We start from the raw sequence: 13,802 nt of genomic DNA on the forward strand, positions 1-13,802 counted from the left end.
GTTTGTCAGTTCACGCATGCTGCAGTCTGCTGGCTGTCACAAACCCCATCACCATCCTGAGCGGGCCGCGCCTGTGCAGATACCATTGGGTAAATTTAAAAGCGCACCCACAGCACCCATATGAACAGCAGGGAGGATGAGTCAGTCACGGATGACACAGCCATGACTTTTCATCCTCTGGAACAAGAAAAAAATGATATATATACATACAGCATATATATATATATACATACAATAGAAAAAAACAGAATGAAACAGGGGTTCCCTTGCTGGTTTCCCATGCTGGTACTAACCTGACTTCAAACCGTCAACTATATACTATATATTAACCATAAATGGATGGCTATCACAGAGAAAGACGAGAAACAATGGAGATTGGTGAAATACGTGTATAGGAGATTCCAAAAGGTCATCACCCAGATTGTTATAAAAATGAAAAAAGGGGCAAAGCTGATAACTTCACGTAGGCCAGTTGGAGTCACTATTCCCAGAGTCATGATCTGTTGGCCTTCACGTTGTGCGAGGATACCTGTGATATCCCCACCTCTATTTCCCATTTGGATGTGTTCAAGACCTCTTACTTGAAATGTTACTTGAAATGTTTTAGGGTTGCTATTATGATGCAACCTAAAGTGACAAAGTATTGTTTTTAGGTGTTTAATGTCCAATACATCCTTTGTTGCCACTATGTCCCTTACATGCTCTCTCTATTTCTGATTATTAATTGCCACAAATTGAGCCCTACATACATTTTTGGGCATCCACAGGTGGCATAATACATAACTTGCAACGTGTTGCATGAGATGTAGCTATAAAGTATTGTTCTAATAATGTTGCTGCATGCCATGTAATCACCACATGGGTAGCATCCTTTGACCAAACCAGTGATGTTAAAAGGATTCATAGTCTGTCGTGAATACTGGCTTTTAACTATCAAATCTCTGAGGTTCTTACTTCATCTTGGTGTCATCAAGGGATAGTCAGATAAGCATTTGGCTAGAACAGGTTCTGTTTTTAAGATCAACCAGTGTCTTTGTAATAGTTTCCCATTCCCAATTAAAGGTTGATATGAATCATATATTCTCATCCTTTGTTTTTATCCTGGAGGAAGATTGAAGTAACTCATTACGTGATACTCTTTCTTCATGTGAATATCCATGCATTACACTCCTATTACTATAGGACTGGAATCTTTAGATCCCTTGCTTGGTTTTCAACTTTAGATTATGTTGAACAGACCACTTCATTCTGCGGAAATGGTTGCATGACTATGACTTGAGGTGGCATGCAACAATGCATTAATTGAGGTGGGCTTTCTGTAGACATCCAATTGCAATTGTAAGTTGGTTTCAGATTCAATACTGATGTCCAAGAAATCCAGTTTTCCTGCTGCATGTATATTTAAGTTTCTTTTCCTGCTCCATGTATATGTAAGTTTGATGTAATAGCCATTGATGTTAATTCTAAAAAAAAATATCATCGATATACCTCAACCAGAGTTGTATATGACACAATATGTCCATGTGCACAGAAAAACACAGTAGGGTGGGTCATACAAATAATCACCATACTACTATAGAGCTACTCCAATAGCATAACAAACAAAGAGAACTAAGAGTAGAAAAGCTTCAAATCGTCAATTTATTGGAACAAAAGTCATAAAAATAGAAAATACAAGGTCAGAGGACCATGGCAATAATAGGGCACAAGAGGGGACAAGATTTTGTGCCTTTTTATTATAGACACTTTATGTGGAGGATCAGAAAAATCAGAACAATCAGAAAAATATTAATTGTGGTTAGTACCCAGTAGCTGAATTTTGTAATTGTTGTTACACTTTATGTGGAGCCTAAAAATATAACACGTAAAAAACTGCAGTTACTTTTTAAGTGCAGAATCAAATCTTTCCGGTACTATGAAAACCACATTAAAATTGTGGCTTCACATCTACACCAAAAATGCATCAAATATGAGGGAAAAGCCATAAAAAATGCAGCAGAAATGCAATAACAAGAGAAGATTGTTATTGCGTGATTTGGTGCAGGCACCTGTAGAAAGCAAAAAACACAGCATTTATGATACAAGGGAACACAGACTTAGGGGTACTTCTCACATAGCGAGATCACTGCTGAGTCACAGGTTTTGTGACGTACCAGTGACCTCATTAGCGATCTCGCTGTGTGTGACACTAAGCAGTGACCTGGCCCCTGCTGTGAAATCGCTGATCATTACACACTGTTCTGGTTCATTTTTTGCTCGTTGGTCTCCCGCTGTGCAGCACACATCGGGAGACCAACGAGCACCGACTCTGTGTAAGCAGCTTACGCTTCTAACCAGGGTAAATATCTGGTAACTAAGCAAAGCGCTTAGCTACGCCTAGCTACATATACAGGAAGCCAGCGCTGGCAGCCTGTAAGTGATGTACGCTGGTAACCAGGGTAAATATCGGGTAACCAAGTACGAGTTTGTAGACTGCAGACATTTATAGGTTTACTTTTATCTATGGGGTTAAAAAAATTCACGAGTTTGTCCAAAAAAGTGGCGCACTTTTAGCGCCATTTTCCAAAACCTGTAGCATTCTCATTTTTCGGGATCTATCCTTCAGTGACAGCTTATTTTTTGCATCTCGAGCTGACATTTTTAATGGTACCATTTTTGCACAGATGCTACGTTTTGATTGCATGTTATTGCATTTTGCGCAAAATTTGTGGCCACCAAAAAATGTAATTTTGGCGTTTAGAATTTTTTTGTCGCTATGCCATTTACCAATCAGATTGATTGATTTTTAGATTTTGATAGATCGGGCATTTCTGAACACGGCGATACCAAATATGTGTATATTTTTTATTTTGGTGATTTCAACTTTTAGGTTTTTTTATTTTTTTTTAAACGTTTTTAACTTTTTGTTTTATTTTACTAGGTCCCCTAGGGGACTATAACGATCAGCTGTCTGATCGCTCTTCCATTTCTCCAGATCACAGCTACACAGCTGAGATCTGGAGAAAAGTGGCTTTACTCTCACACACTGCCCTCTGCCGGCAGTGAGAGAAAGGGACTCATGAAAGCTACAGGAGTCATCACATGACCCTGTGCTAACATGGCAACCACCAGAAGTCACGTGATCACATGTGACTTCCGATGGGGGTGGCTAAGTTATGTTTATGACGGCGTGCTGATACATCTCGCTGTCATATTTTCTCAGTGAGATGTAAGGCATTAATAGATGCAGGTGGAACGCAATTCCACTCGCGCCTGGCAGTATACATCTCAGCTGTTGAAATCATTATATGTATCTATTATAATATTCTATCTATCTATCTATCTATCTGTCTATCCATCCAGCTATCTATCTATCCAGCTATCTATCTTTCTAGCTTTTGACTGTATGTAACCCTACTTCCGTTTTTTTTTTTTTACGTCTGCTGAAAAAAACAACGGAAGGCACACGGATGTAAAACGGACCGTATACAAAACGAAAAGGATGCGGTTGTCACACAGATGTGCATTGTTTAAAAAAAATAGCCCTATGGCCTGAGTCATGGTTGACATAAAAAGTCCCCATTATAAGGGTCTCCAATGACAAACAATAGTTAGGCTGGAGTAGGAGTACTGTCCTGGTTTGTCTACTGCACAATATCCATAGTGTTTACTAATATTAGCCCTATGGGCTGAGTCATGGTCGACGCAGGGAGTCACCATCACAAGGGCCTCTAATGACAAATAGTAGTTAGGCTGGAGTAGGAGTACTATCCTGAATGGTCTACTGCCCAATGTGCATAGTGTTTACAAAAATTAGCCCTATGGCCTGAGTCATGGTTGATGCAGGAAAGAAATTGCTTTATATGGCAAGGGGTGGACATTAACAGCAGTAGCCAAAATGAATAATTTGGGGGAATTTAGTTTGTCTTGCTCTCATCTGGAGGGATTGCAAACTGTGGAGAAATCCAGTCCTTGTTGAATTAAATCACAGTAAGTCTGTCTACATTTTCTGTGGAGAGGCGTGAGTGCCTATCAATGATGATTGCCCCAGCAGAACTGAAAATGCGCTCTGAAATAGCACTAGCAGCCGGGCAGGCCAGTACCTCCAAGGCGTATAAGGAGAGGTTGGGCCAAGTGCTCAGCTTGGACACCCAATAATTAATTAAAGGAAACTGAAGTATCAGAAAGGACGCAGGTATGGCCACTTAAGTACCTCTTCACCATGTTGTGCAACTTCTTCCTCCTTGGCATTGTTACATCAGCCCTTGCTGATGTCCTGGTTTAATGAAAATGGCTCAGTTTGCGCACATCTTCCCCGTACCTCTGTTGGACCTGGTTTTGGTGTCTCTTCCCATTAATACTTGGTGTTCAAAAGAGTCGGGAACTCTGTCACCAGTGTTACCTGAGGGTGATGTTTTCATCAACTGATCTACAATGACCCTCTTGAAGGATTTCATTATGCAACCCTTTGGTGACTCAAAAAGGAGAGAAGGAAATTCCTCCTTCTACCGTGGGTCCAGAAAGGTAGCCAACCAGTAAAGGTTGATGGATAAATTGTGTATCACGCGAGGGTTTTGCCACAGACACTTAGACATGAACTGTGCCATGTGGGCCAAGCTGCAAACAGGCAAAGGTTCTGTATCCCCACCAGGAGGATCAATACCCGTCCTCTCCTCATGCTGACTCGTCTCCTCCTCCTCCACCACCTCCTCTCCAGCCCATCCATGCTAGACAGACATGAAGCTTGGGATGAGAGTCTCCTGTGTAGCATTGGGAGTCACCTCGGTAGCACAGAAAAAAGTCTTCTTCCTCCTCATCCTCCCCATTCTCCTCATCATCACCCAATGTTGCCTCAGAATATTGGCTGGGCTGGGTAGTACCACCCATGGGGAAATCTGGCTCCATAGCTACATGCTGGAAACTCAAATCTTCCTCTTTGAGATTATGCAGTGCTTGTTTCAACAGAACAGCAGTGGGATAGTTAAGCTGATAATAGGCTGATCACCGCTCACGAGCTTGGTGCAGTACTCAAAGTTCAAGAACCTCACAAATGTCAGCAATCCACACCCACTAAACAGCTGTTATGTGTGGTGGCTGACTCTCAGTCTGACGGGCATGTTGGAGCTGGTATTCAGCTACTGCCATCTGCTACTCAGTAATCCTTGACAACACATAGAATCTTGAGTTCCACTGTGTGGGCAGGTCGCACATGAGTCAGTGACTTGGCAAATTAAAATGCTCTTGCAGCGCTGTAAGACCAGCAAAAGCAGTAGAGGAATGACGGAAATGGGCACTAATACGGCGCACCTTCTCAAGTAGGTACGGCGAGTCAGGGTATGTTTACATACATTTTTACAACTATTTCTGAACAACTAGGTTCAGCACGTGAGCCATGCATGGCACGTGTACCAGCTTGCCGAACGTTAAAGCCGCCACAAGGTTACGCCCATTTTCACAAAAGACCAGGCCGGGTTGGAGGTGCAGCAGGAAGAGACACTGATTGGTCTGATCTTTTATACCTTGCCACAGGTCTGCTGCAGTGTGTGGTTTGTCACCTAAACAGATCAGCTTCAGCAGAGAGTGTTGCTACTTTGCTGATGCGCTGCTGCACAGCACCCAGCTTGTCAGTGATGGGGAGAGAAATTCAGCAGAGGATGAAGAGCAGGAGAGGAGGAGGAGGGGAGACAGGAAGTGGCATATGATGAGGCAGAAACACTGGTAGAAGTTGGGTCCGCTATTCTTGGTGTGGGTAGGATGTGTGATGTTACAGTTTGCGAGTTTGTCCCAGCCTCCATTAGGTTCACCCAGTGTGCCGTGACAGATATGTATCATCCCTGTCCACAACAACTTGTCCACATGTCTGTTGTTAGGTGGACCTTCCCAGTTACAGTGTTGGTCAGAGAACATTTGAGATTGTTTAACATGTGCTTGTGTAATGCGGGTACGGCACAACGGGCGAAATAGTGGTGGCTGGGAACACTGTATCGTGAGGCAGCCACAGCCAAGAGATCATGGAAACACTGTGTTCCCACAAGCCTAAACGGCAACATCTCCACGGCTAGCAATTTGGCAATGTGCGAGTTTAGGTTTTATGCCTGTGGGTGCATGGCTGGGTATTTACACTTCCGTTTTAGTGATGAGCGAGCATGCTTGTCACTACTCGGTACTCGCACGAGTATCGCTGTACTCGGGCTGCTCGGCGGGGACCGAGTAATCTCGCGATACTCGTGCTGTACTCGTGGTCTTCATTTCTGCATGTTGGCGCTCTTTTGAGAGCCAGCCCTCATGCAGGGATTGGCTGGCAGACCACTGCAATGCCACAGCCCTGTTAGTTGTGGAATTGCAGTGATTGGCCGGCCTGCACAGCGTGACCGAGCCTTTATATCGGCCGGCGCGCTGTGCTCTGCTCACAGCTATCCAGAAAGTGAGTGCAGGGAGAGTGTCGCTGATTCAGGGAAAGCTTTGCGGCCCTTTATAGCTTTTTCAGTTGCAGGGCTGCAAACAGTGTGACCAAAAGTCCTTCTCAGGACTATTCTAGTTGTATACAGGCAGGCAGGGTATAGCCAGGTCGGAGTACAGTAGCAGAGTCCTTCTCAGGACTACTGTTGCTATATACAGGCAGGGTATAGCCAGGTCTGAATACAGGCTAGTGACCAAAAGAGTCCTTGTCAGGACTATTGTACCAGTATACAGGCAGGCAGGCAGGCAGGGTAGTGGTGACCGTATACCAGCCTTCATCATATCTGGGGCTGGTGTACACAGTGTAAAACAGTCCAGATAGTGTCTGACTTGTCTGTAATTGTCGCTCCCCAAAAAAACCTGTTAGGTTCTTATTGCGTCCGTGCTTGGTTTTTAAAACCGCACGTGTGTGCCTGTTGGTGGCAGCGTACAGGTGCACTTGTGTGCAATTTCCACACACTTTGATATAACGCACAAGTAGTGAATATACACGTCAGCAGTGCACAGCATTGCAAAATGCGCAAGGGCATTGGCAAGGAACAAGGAAGTGGACGTGATGGTGGTGCAGGCAGAGGCCGAGGTCGTGGGCAAGCTCTAATTTCGCCACAACAAAGGGCCACATCTAGTCGCTCGCACGTCCTGTCCCAAATTCTTGGGGACCGCAGCAGTACACCGCTCTTGAACCAAGACCAGTGTCAACAGGTTGTTAGTTGGATAGCAGATAATGCTTCCAGTCAGATTGGCACCACCACAAACACTCTGTCTTCCACACGGTCAAGTGTCAGTAGCCGTGATACTGCACCGCACATTTCTGAACCTGATCCTCCTTCCTACCACCAGGCTGAGTACACGTCCTCCTCGGACATTAATGATCCCACACTTGGACACTCGGAAGAGCTGTTCACGTTTCCATTCACACATTCTGGCCTCTCGCCAGCTCATATTGAAGTGGGTCATGAGGAGATCGTCTGTACAGATGGCCAAATATTTGAGCAGCCACGTTCTCACGAAGTTGGCAACGAGTCTCAACAAGTGGTGGACGATGATGAGACACAATTGTCAGCAAGTCAGGAGGAGGAGCAGGGTGCGGAAGAGGAAGACGACGTGGTGGATGATCCAGTAACTGACCCAACCTGGCAGGAGGATATGCAGAGCGAGGACAGCAGTGCACAGGGGGAGGGAGGCGTAGCATCACAACAGGCAGTAAGAAGCAGGGTGGTGGCCCCAGGCAGAAGTCAGGCAACCGTTCCCCGGAACAACACGACGACACAAGGTGCCTGTACAAATGTTAGGTCTTCCCGAGTCTGGCAGTTTTTTAAGTTGGATCCAGATGATTCAAAAAAGGCCATTTGCAACACCTGCCGTGCCAGCATCAGCAGGGGTACCAAAACTAGCAGCCTGACCACCACCAGCATGATCAGGCACATGTCAGCCAAGCACCCGACTTTGTGGGAAGTACAACAGAGTCGAGGAGCAGTGCTTGCTGATGTCACTGCTACGTCTTCGCTGGTTGTGCATGCGAGCCAATCCTCTGTCCATGCTGCCTGCGAACAAGCCTCCTCCACTCCTGCACCTGCAGTTGCCTACGCAGAAAGAACACCATCATCAAGCACGTCCTTGTCCCAGCGCAGCGTTCAGTTATCCATTCAGCAAACCTTTGAACGCAGGCGCAAATACACTGCCAACACCCCACATGCCACAGTTCTAAATGCTAACATTTCGCGACTGCTTGCGCTGGAAATGTTGCCTTTTAGGCTGGTGGAGACTGAAGCATTCCGTGACCTGATGGCGGCAGCTGTCCCACGTTACTCGGTCCCCAGCCGCCACTATTTCTCCTGGTGTGCCGTCCCCGCGTTGCATAACCACGTGTCACAAAACATCACACGTGCCCTGAACAACGCTGTTTCACCCAAGGTCCACCTAACCACAGACACGTGGACAAGTGCTTGTGGGCAAGGCCGCTACATCTCGTTGACGGCACACTGGGTTAATATTGTGGAAGCTGGGACCCAGTCTGAGCGAGGGACGGAACACGTCCTTCCCACACCAAGGTTTGCAGGCCCTACCTCAGTCAGTGTTTCACCCACACTCTACAGCTCCGGAATGTCATGCTCTTCAGCCTCCTCCTCCTCCTGCGCATCCTCATCCACTGTGCCCTCCACACCAGTCACAAGCTGGAAGCACTGCAGCACTGCCTCGGCGAAGCGGCAACAGGCTGTGCTGAAGCTAATCTGCATAGGTGACAAACCCCACAATGCAGAAGAGCTGTGGACAGCTCTGAAACAGCAGGCAGATCACTGGCTCACACCTCTGAACCTAAAGCCAGGAAAGGTTGTGTGTGACAATGGCCGGAACCTGGTGGCGGCTTTGAGGCGAGGCCAGCTGACACATGTTCCATGCGTGGCCCATGTGCTCAACCTCGTGGTTCAGCGGTTTATAAAGTCATACCCAGAGCTGTCTGATCTACTGGTAAAAGTTCGCCGCCTGTCTGCACATTTTCGAAAGTCACCTACTGCTTCAGCCGGCCTTGCCGGCTTTCAGCGCCGTTTGCATCTTCCGGCTCACAGACTGGTGTGTGATGTCCCCACGCGTTGGAATTCAACTCTGCACATGTTGGTCAGGATATGTGAGCAGAAGAGGGCAGTTGTTGAGTACCTGCATCACCTAAGCCGTCGGGAAATGGGTCAAACTCCACACATAACACCTGAGGAGTGGAGATGGATGTCAGACCTATGTACCATCCTCCAAAACTTTGAGGACTCCACCAAGATGGTGAGTGGTGATGACGCCATTATTAGCGTCACCATACCGCTACTCTGCCTTCTAAAACGGTCTCTGCTGAAAAACAAACATGATGCATTGCAGGCGGAGCGCGATGAGTTGCAGCAAGAAACAGTAGTGGGTGTGGGTGATAACACACAGCCCAGCCTCGTCTCATCACAACGTGCAGTGGAGGACTATGACGAGGAGGAGGATGAAGACATGGAGCAACTCTCCGGCCAAATTGAGGATATGACATGCACACCAGTCATATCCTCGGTTCAGCGTGGCTGGCCAGAGGACAGGGTAGATGAGGAGGAGGAGGAGGAGGAGGAGGAGGAGGACAGCATGTTCAGTCATCTTGTTGGTCAGGCTACTGAAGTCCTGGCTGTTAAGAGTCTGGCGCACATGGCTGACTTTATGGTAAGCTGCCTGTCTCGTGACCCTCGCGTTAAGAACATCTTGGCCGACAATCATTACTGGTTGGTAACACTGTTAGACCCACGCTACAAGGAGAACTTTTTGTCTCTTATTCCCGTGGAGGAGAGGTCAACCAAAATGCAGCAGTTTCGGAAGGCCATACTCACGGAAGTAGGCAAAGCATTCCCCTCACAAAACGCTAGCGGCATAGGTCATGAATCAGTGGACAACCGAGGTGTACAGCCGAGAGAGGCACAAGTACAATCCGCCAGAGGTAGGGGAACAGTCTTTAAGATGTGGGACAGTTTTCTCAGCCCCTCACGTACCACAGCCCCTGAGGTGCGGGGTAGTGCCACAAGAAATCCTAAGTTTGCCCAGATGCTGAAGGAGTACCTTGCAGATCGAACAACAGTACTCCGACATTCCTCTGTGCCTTATAATTATTGGGTATCCAAGCTGGACACGTGGCATGAATTGGCTCTCTACGCCTTGGAAGTCCTGGCCTGCCCTGCTGCTAGCGTTTTGTCAGAGCGTGTTTTTAGTGCCGCAGGTGGAATCATTACAGATAAACGCACCCGCCTGTCAACTGAAAATGCTGACAGGCTGACTCTGATCAAGATGAACAAGGGTTGGATTGGGCCAGACTTCACCACACCACCAGCAAATGAGAGCGGAATTTAAAGTTTGCCATGTACCTCCACTCACCCATGGGTACACACTTCTGGACTTTGGATAATCGCTGGACTCCTCCTCCTTCTCCTCATGCGCCACCATGATGATGACCGTTACAAATTGCAATACTTAGGCCTTTGTTTCAGGTATACCCCCAGTGGTAAATTTTTTCGCCCATTCTTTGCAGAATGGACATTACAACGACAGGAGACCCGCTCCTTTGCAATGGGAACAATGTTTTGAGGCCCTCATGCACGTCTCTACCCAGGGACAACGTGGAGCCTCCCAATTTTTGGCTGCCCTGCCTAAGGGCTATACTATAATACACCCACTTCCTTAAAATGGACACTTAATGTTTTGAGGCCCTCATGCACGTCTCTACCCAGGGACAACGTGGAGCCTCCCAATTTTTGGCTGCCCTGCCTAAGGGCTATACTATAATACACCCACTTCCTTAAAATGGACACTTAATGTTTTGAGGCCCTCATGCACGTCTCTACCCAGGGACAACGTGGAGCCTCCCAATTTTTGGCTGCCCTGCCTAAGGGCTATACTATAATACACCCACTTCCTTAAAATGGACACTTAATGTTTTGAGGCCCTCATGCACGTCTCTACCCAGGGACAATGTGGAGCCTCCCAATTTTTGGCTGCCCTGCCTAAGGGCTATACTATAATACACCCACTTCCTTAAAATGGACACTTAATGTTTTGAGGCCCTCATGCACGTCTCTACCCAGGGACAACGTGGAGCCTCCCAATTTTTGGCTGCCCTGCCTAAGGGCTATACTATAATACACCCACTTCCTTAAAATGGACACTTAATGTTTTGAGGCCCTCATGCACGTCTCTACCCAGGGACAACGTGGAGCCTCCCAATTTTTGGCTGCCCTGCCTAAGGGCTATACTATAATACACCCACTTCCTTAAAATGGACACTTAATGTTTTGAGGCCCTCATGCACGTCTCTACCCAGGGACAATGTGGAGCCTCCCAATTTTTGGCTGCCCTGGCAAAGGGCTATACTGAAATAGACCCACTTCCTTACAATGGGCACTTCAGGTTTAAAGGCCCTCATGCACGTCTCTACCCAGGGACAACGTGGAGCCTCCCAATTTTTGGCTGCCCTGCCTAAGGGCTATACTACAATAGACCCACTTCCTTCCAATGGGCACTTCAGGTTTACAGGCCCTCATGCACGTCTGTATGCAGGGGCATTGGTGAACCTCACAATTTTGGACTGCCCTGGCAAAGGAAAATACTACAAAGACTCACTTCCTCAAAATGGGCACATTAGACTCAAGAGGCCTTCATGTACGTCTCTTCTCAGGGACATCGGAGTGCCACACAATGTTTTCACGTAAAATCTTTCATGTATTAATCTCAAAAAGTAACATACACCAGCTCTATCTCACTATTGGGTATGTGCCCTTAACATTTCCGCCATGAAAAATCATTTTGGGGTCATTTTGGAAGGTTTTCTGGTGAGTCCGTAAAAATGGCGTAAAACGCGGACAAAATTGTTCACAGCTGTGACTTTTCAGTGATAAATGCTTCAAGGGGTCTTCCCCATGCTGTTGCCATGTCATTTGAGCACTCTTCTGAGACTTTTGTGACATTTTTAGGGTTTCTCCATGCTGCCGGGGGGTCATTTCACAAAAATACTCGGGTCTCCCATAGGATAACATTGGGCTCGTTGCTCGGCCCGAGTACACGAGTATCTTGGGATGCTCGGCCCGAGCTTCGAGCACCCGAGCTTTTTAGTACTCGCTCATCACTATTCCTTTTCAAGATCTCAGGCACGACAACTGGACGCTTCCCTGAGATCAGGAAGTGGATGTGGTTGATGTTTGCTGTGTCTGTGCAATTGCGCCTTGTGGGCAGGATGTATGAACGCCTGCTTCCTGGACAGCAGATTGTGAAAGACGTAGCACAGGTGACATGGCAGTGGTTTCACCCGCAGTCACAAATTTGGTACCCTGGTGTTTGGCCCACCTACTGAGGTGCTTGGCTGCCATGTGGTTCCGCATACTGGTGGTGCTCAGGTTGCCTTTACCCTGGCCACTGCTCAACTTGGTATGGCAGATGCTAAAGATTACAATGTTTTTCTCTGAAGAACTGTAAGAAAAACAATTCCAGACATTGGCTGAATGCCCCCTTGCCCTGACTTGGGCCACAGTGGAGGTGCTCTTGGGAACAGTTGACCCAGTTCTCACGCTGGGCAAACCACTACACCTTGGTGCCTGTGTTGATGCTACATATCCATCTTCCTCTGTGTTGTGGTGCTGGCTATGCATGTCATCATGGACCACCTCGACTTCCATCTCATCCTCCTTCCTGCTTGAGATTGCAGGCTGATCTGATGGTAACTGTGTCTCATTATCATTAGCCTCCACCATAGTGGACGCATCAAGCTTCTTCTGACCTGACACAGAGTCACACACAAACACAGTGCCTTGTTGCCCACCACTGACAACCACACGCCCTCGTCCACGTCCCTTAACAACTGCCTTTTTTGTCATTTTGAGTTTTGCTGACATATTTGCAGATGTTGATAGCCCAAGCCAAGAAAACTTTGACCCCAAAAATATTGTGGAGAAAGTGCAAGTTAGTACTTTGTACCAGGTTGCACAAAATGGTAGAGTCCTGCTTTGTATTTGCAAAAGCCAATAGCAACGTATCAATGTGGCTTGCTGTGGACAGACTGCACAAGTCAGGCTGTGAAACTTTAAATATTGTGGAAATAGAATGGTTCTGTACTGTATCAGGCAGCACTAAACACTAGAGTCCTGCTTTGTAATTATTTGCAAAATCCACAAGCAACGTATGAATGTGGCTTGCTGTAGACAGACGCCACAAGTCAAGCTGTGAAACCCTAAATATTGTGGAAACACGAACAGTGCTTTACTGTATCAGGCAGTGCTGATTGCTAGAGTCCTGCTTTGTAATTATTTCCAAAAGCCACTAGCAATGTATGAATGTGGCTTGCTGTGGACAAACGGCACAAGTCAAGCTGTGAAACCCTAACTATTGTGGAAACAGGAACGGTGTGTTTAGTGTATCAGGTAGCACAAAATGGTAGAGTCCTGCTTTCTATTTTCAAAGGCTACTAGCAACGTATGAATGTGGCTTGCTGTCTGTGGGTAGATAGTACAAGTCAGGATGTGAAACCCTAAATATTTTGGATACAGGAATGGTGCTTTATTGTATCAGGCAGTGCTGATTGCTTGAGTCCTGCTTTGTAATTATTTGCAAAAGCCACTAGCAACATATGAATGTGGCTTGCTGTGAACAAACGGCACAAGTCAGGCTGTGAAACCCTAAATATTGTGTAAACAGGAACAGTGCATTTAGTGTATCAGGCAGCACAAAAATGGTAGCGTCCTGCTTTGTATTTGCAAAGGCCACTAGCAACATATGAATGTGGCTGACATGGACGGATGGCAAAAGTCAGGCTGTGAATCCCTAAATATTGTGGTAACAGGTCCCGATTCCCTACCTAATCCACAATC

This window comes from Anomaloglossus baeobatrachus, chromosome 5, assembly GCF_048569485.1.
Source record: "Anomaloglossus baeobatrachus isolate aAnoBae1 chromosome 5, aAnoBae1.hap1, whole genome shotgun sequence".
In the NCBI taxonomy this organism is placed as follows: domain Eukaryota; kingdom Metazoa; phylum Chordata; class Amphibia; order Anura; family Aromobatidae; genus Anomaloglossus; species Anomaloglossus baeobatrachus.